General features: G+C 39.8%; 1 non-coding gene across 1 annotated transcript; it reads right to left on the bottom strand.

Annotated features, from left to right (window-relative positions):
- Positions 1 to 3,686: 3,686 nt before the first annotated feature.
- On the bottom strand, positions 3,687 to 3,758 carry trnae-uuc (transfer RNA glutamic acid (anticodon UUC)). The gene has a single exon. It is a non-coding gene; the product is annotated as a tRNA-Glu (tRNA).
- Between the last annotated feature and the right edge of the window lie 1,745 nt (positions 3,759 to 5,503).

Raw genomic sequence — 5,503 nt, 5'->3', positions numbered from 1 at the left:
CTGAAACTTTGAATATTGCTCAAGTGTGTGTCACTACTAATTCTTTCCATATTGGCTCTGCTTATCAAAGAAATGCACAGAGGCTCACTGCTTGTTACAGCTGCTCTCCCCCTTGTCTGTTCCTTGTGATTTTTTCATCTTTTTTCATCTTTTTGCATACAGAAGGGGTCATTACTTTGCATTGTTCATTTGTCAGTTGTGGACACAAAACTGGTTTTGTCTCCAGTGATAGCTTTACTATTTTTGCTCCTGTGTTTGTCTGGAGATCCTATATGTACCTTTGACTGCATTGTTCACATGTGAAATCAGCTGTTGGCAGCCTGTAGCATGTCAATGCTAACTGGTGCAAGGCCTGATGTCTTCCCACAAGGTGAGGAGAAGGAGGCGAGGATGGCATGCTGGTTCTCAGGTGTGAGCTTAGAAGTGACGACATGAACCTGTCCTTCCACCCATCGTTATTGGGAACGTAAGATCTGTCTCCAATAAGATGGACAAGCTAGCCATGCTAACCTAGCAACAGAGGGAATACCCCACCCATTCTGACTAAAAGTTACACCCAGGAGAAACTCAAGCAGAACCAAACTTCAGGTTGGTTGTAACAGGAGTGATTTTCTGTCTGAACATAGCTTTGGCTTTGGACTGCATCTTAGACAAGGTAAACAGGTAACCTGCAGGAATATTTCAGCTGACATCTTTTCCTCATCCAGATATCAGCAGCTTAGAGGTGTGTTTACCAGCTCTGCTTTGCAGGACAGGATGTTGCTTCACTTTTCTCTATCAGAGATGGTTTTGGGTCAAGTAGCCCCTAAGCCTGCTCTCATATCTGTGCACACTAAGGTAAGAAATAACATTTTTATCATATTTTTCTTGAATGTAAGAATGTCAAAGTATATATTTTTTTGCCCCAGCTGCAACGGGCAGAGGTAAAATATGTCAAACTCCTTTATGAGGTTTCATCTGAAATGATGTCTGATCATACTGTTTTTCTACTGCTAAAAATCAAACACCACATTTGGCTGATCAGAAAACAGTCGCACAATAAACAGATTTAATAATGAGTCCTGAGACTTCATAGTGATCTCTTTTGTGGTCCCCTAACGGGTGTTCCTCCTGCTTTCCTGCTTTAATTTACAACCTGTCTGAATAACTTGCTTGACATTTTCTGAAGTTAATAGTGTCAGCCAGTAGAAATACTGCAATATAATAACATCCATGAAAGTATTTCAGCCAAGAGACTCGCAATTACTGGGATGCACGAAGGCAGCCAGCTGTAAACTCTTTAAAATGATTAATGTGCATGTGTGTGTGCATGCATGTGTGTGTGTCTGTGCGTGTGTATGTGAGCATGAAAGGAAGAATAGGTCATCATCATGCATATAAATGAGTTTGTGTGCACAAACTTCAGAGGATACATGTATGTGTCGTCATGTACATGTGCTGGTTGTGGTCAGTAAAGGCATCTGTAATTGTGAATGTGTGTGTGTGTGTGTGTGTAAGCTGTATGCTGTAATATGTGTGATGGGTTTGTGTGCACCTGTAATTAATCATGTTGCTGCAGACCGTCCAATCATTAGCCTAATGCTGCTGTGTATTCATTTATTCTCCACTTTCTAACCCAGTGATGAAAAGTGTGATGCTATTAGTACAAGCTTTCTTTCATGCCTTCAGAGAATTGATGAAGGAAACCGCAGATGCCCCTTTATTATATTATTCTTCATCAATATCAACCTCATGTTTGACTTTGTCTCTGTGCCGTTTAAACTTAATATCTCCAGAGCACCACCTCCTCCTTTTTCCTCGTTTCTAGCTTTGTAAAAAACCCCTTTGAATGTTTAAACTCTTCATCAGCTTTGAAGGATTTCCTCCTCATGTGAGGCACACTCAGTCATTTTAGCCACAGAATTAATTAACATGGTTTGCTCAGAATAGCAGGAATGTGTACCCAGCAATCTGCAGGAACCTTTTGATTTTAAAAATGCCCAGGGGTATTGGAAAAAGAGGCAAATTGCCAAACAGATTGTCCTTCAATATTTGTTGTGAGACAAACCCTTGCATGGAGAATTCCCATTTACAGTAGCAATGCATGTGACTGATTATTTAAACGCGAGCACAATTTTTAGAGGGTCTTGTTTTGCATGTTACTGTTTTCTCTCTTTCTGCATTTGAAGAATAAAAGCAACATTAAAAGGAAAGTGAAGCCAAGGACTTCGTGAATTTTGTTTTTGAATGTTGGACAGATGTGTTTTTTGGCACAGGAAAAAGTGCATTACCAACACCAGGAAGCAGTTCTAGTTAATGTGCTTTCCCTATTTTCAAAACTCATCAGTCCAACTAAGATTTATATTTTATTGGAACAGGTTCAATGAGAACTTAATTAAATATACAATTCAACCAAAGTCCCTAAATGAAACCCCCAGCATAGAAAAGGAAGCCTTATCCATAAGACAATACAAGTGGTTTAGCATTATCCACTAACTTTACCAACGTGCTATACTGGAATATTTAAAGAAGGGGTATTCTGCTTCCCCAGATTTTAAACATGGATATAAAGTAACAATCCTGGATGTTCAAACTAAACGTGCAGATTTTGAAACCTCTACGTATGCATTTGTTGTAGAAATACCCCAGTCTGATCATTCTAAAAACAGCACGAGATCTACACAAGATTTTAACCAAACTAGCTGAAATGATGATGTCATCACGTCAGGATTTCTGAATTGGTTCATGTAAGGTTGGAGGAGTAGGTCTCAAACACCAAGGTCTTTCCATAGCTTGTATCCCTTCATAGCTAATATTACCAGTTTCTTCAACACTGCGTCCAGAGGTGGGCTTTTAGCAGAATAGAATAGAATAGAATAGAATAGAATAGAATAGAATAGAATAGAATAGAATAGAATAGTCACAGCAGCAATCAAGAAAACAAAAGTAAAAAAAAGTGTATAGAAAGTGCAAAAAGGTCCATAAGAAAATAGATGACGACAGCCCGTCCACCACTCTCCAGTTCAGCCAGCCTCCACCTCCACAGGGTCCAGGACTGAGCTTCCTCAGCAGTCTGTTCAGCCTCTGTCTCCTGGATCCTGTCTGCTCACAGCAGGTGAAGCTCTTCCAATGTGGCGCTGGTGTCCAGTGTTAGCTCTGTTTGCCATGTCTGTGAATAGCATGATGCTACTCTGCCTTCTAGTATTCCCTCTGTTGCTGGGTTAGCACAGCTAGCTTGTCCATCTTATTGGAGATAGATCTTACGTTCTCAATAACGATGGATGGAAGGACAGGTCGATGTCGTCACTCCTTAGCTCACACCTGGGAACCAGCACGTCGTCCTCACCTCCTTCTCCTCACCTTGTGGGAAACATCAGGCCTTGCACCAGTTAGCTTTGACATGCTCCAGGCTGCTAAGAGCTTATTTTACATGTAAACAATGCGGCCGTAAATAGAAAAACTCACTGAAGACAAAACCAGTTTGGTGTCCACAACTGACAAATGGACCATACAAAGTAATGATCCCCTCCAGATGCAAAAAATGATGAAAAGAAGATACAAATTACAAGAAATGGACAAGAAAGAGAAAGCTGCTGTAACAGGCAGTCACCCCGTGTGTATTGCTTTGATGAGCAGAGCTAATATGGAGTGGCTTAACAGTTTCCCATACAGAAATACATTTACCAAATACATTACCAAAGTTGCAGTTCCCATACCGGGAGTTGAACCCGGGCCGCCTGGGTGAAAACCAGGAATCCTAACCGCTAGACCATATGGGATACATACGGTGAACATGGGCCAGAATGGATTACCGAATCAGAGAAAATGATTTTTTTGAAGCGTTTCAGAAGCCTAAATGAGAGTTTCCTGAAACAGCCGTGAGAGAAAAATAGAATTTTATTTACTTATTTATTAATTACTTTTATTTTTTGCATTAAATCATATAAAGCACAGGTGTCAAACTGATCCAGTAAAGGGCCACTGTGGCTGCAGGTTTTCATTCCAATCAAGCAAGAACACACCTGATCCAACAAGTCAACCATGTAAAGACAATCCAGTTGATTGATTGAATAAATTGCGTCAGATGTGTTTTTGCTTGGTTGGAAAGAAAACCTGCAGCCACAGTGGCCCTTTACTGGATCAGTTTGACACCCCTGATATAGAGCTACAACAGGGGTACCAGTGTGGCAGTATAAGGACTAAGACAGCACAATTTCTCCTCTTTAACATTACAGCTGTGAAACAACAGCCCATTAGATTCACCCCCTGTCAGAGAAACACCTGCTTGAATATGAAATAAATGTAAATATAAATTTCACTTGTCAGACTTCTGAAGGTTTTTTTTTTTCATCTGAAGATGAACGTGTGTCGTGCTTCTGATGACCTGACAATGAACACATTTCCAACAGAGTCAAAAATCTCTGGTGTTCCCAAACCATAATTGACTTTCCCAATAGAAAAGCCCATTAGACATATAAAACTGCAAATGCCCTACATTATTTTGAAAATGCAGAACATTAACTCCTTTATGTATCTTATAATGGAATAAGCAACCTTAAACAATCAACCTTTTTCCCACCCCCCACCTTAAGGAAAACATTTAACTTATTAATCCCCCAGGTTGTGTCCAGGCAGTTCTTTTTCAAATTATTCCAACAGCATACAAACCTGGTCTGACACCACAGGGAGCTGTAGAAAGCTTTGCCTCTAATTAAGGCCCTACCTTTGTCAGCTACTTACTCAAGAGGTGGAACTTGTGTTAATATATTTATCCGCTTGTTTGGTTGTAAACTGAATGTATGCATTAAATCCAGCAACCTCTATAGTGTTCTAAAACATTTTTTTTCTCAGACTCAACACCTTGTCGGTATCCACACTGGGCAGCAGAAACATAGCGAGTGCCGTGGTACACCTTTCCTGTTTATCCTCTGATGGACCAGATGGACCAGTTTCTAAAACGTTAATTAGCCTCTAGTTACAGTTAAGCCTGCATGATTTATGTGTGTATAAGACAAAACTTGCAAGAAATGATAAATACACGTTTTTTTAGCCTCACAAAATTAGCTCAAATGATATGCAAGGCTGCAGGACTCAGAAGAAGTCCATTAATGTCTTAAGCTGTTTTTCAATATCTTTCTTTATTACTGGTGGAGAACCACTCCCAAGTTGCAACATATTCAGTGCTATCACATGTGGAAGGAAGCTGAACTGCAACAGTTTGTGTCAGCTCTGTAAGAAATCCAGCCAGTCTGGTCCCTCATAGGATTTTTGAGTTGACATGTTTTAAAGAGACCAGATGTTGATCATTTTTATTTATTTCAGACTTTCACTTTTTTTTTTCTAAATAGCTGAAACTGGTGACAGATTGATTTATTTAAAAAAAGAAAGGAAAAAGAAAAGACTTGAACAAACTTTGAGGCAAAGTCACAGAATGCTTTAATAAGAATAAAAATGTTGTGGGGTCTTTGTTCTTCACTGTCACCACGCTGCACAGCCATCATTAAAAGAACAAATAAATGACTCC

Source organism: Halichoeres trimaculatus, unplaced genomic scaffold (assembly GCF_033239565.1).
Source record: "Halichoeres trimaculatus isolate MK-OKI-2021-1 unplaced genomic scaffold, fHalTri1.1 fHalTri1_scaffold_7, whole genome shotgun sequence".
Taxonomy (NCBI): Eukaryota; Metazoa; Chordata; class Actinopteri; order Labriformes; family Labridae; genus Halichoeres; species Halichoeres trimaculatus.
The sequence above is the reverse complement of the archived record's forward strand: the minus strand, read 5'-3'. Positions and strand labels throughout refer to the sequence as shown.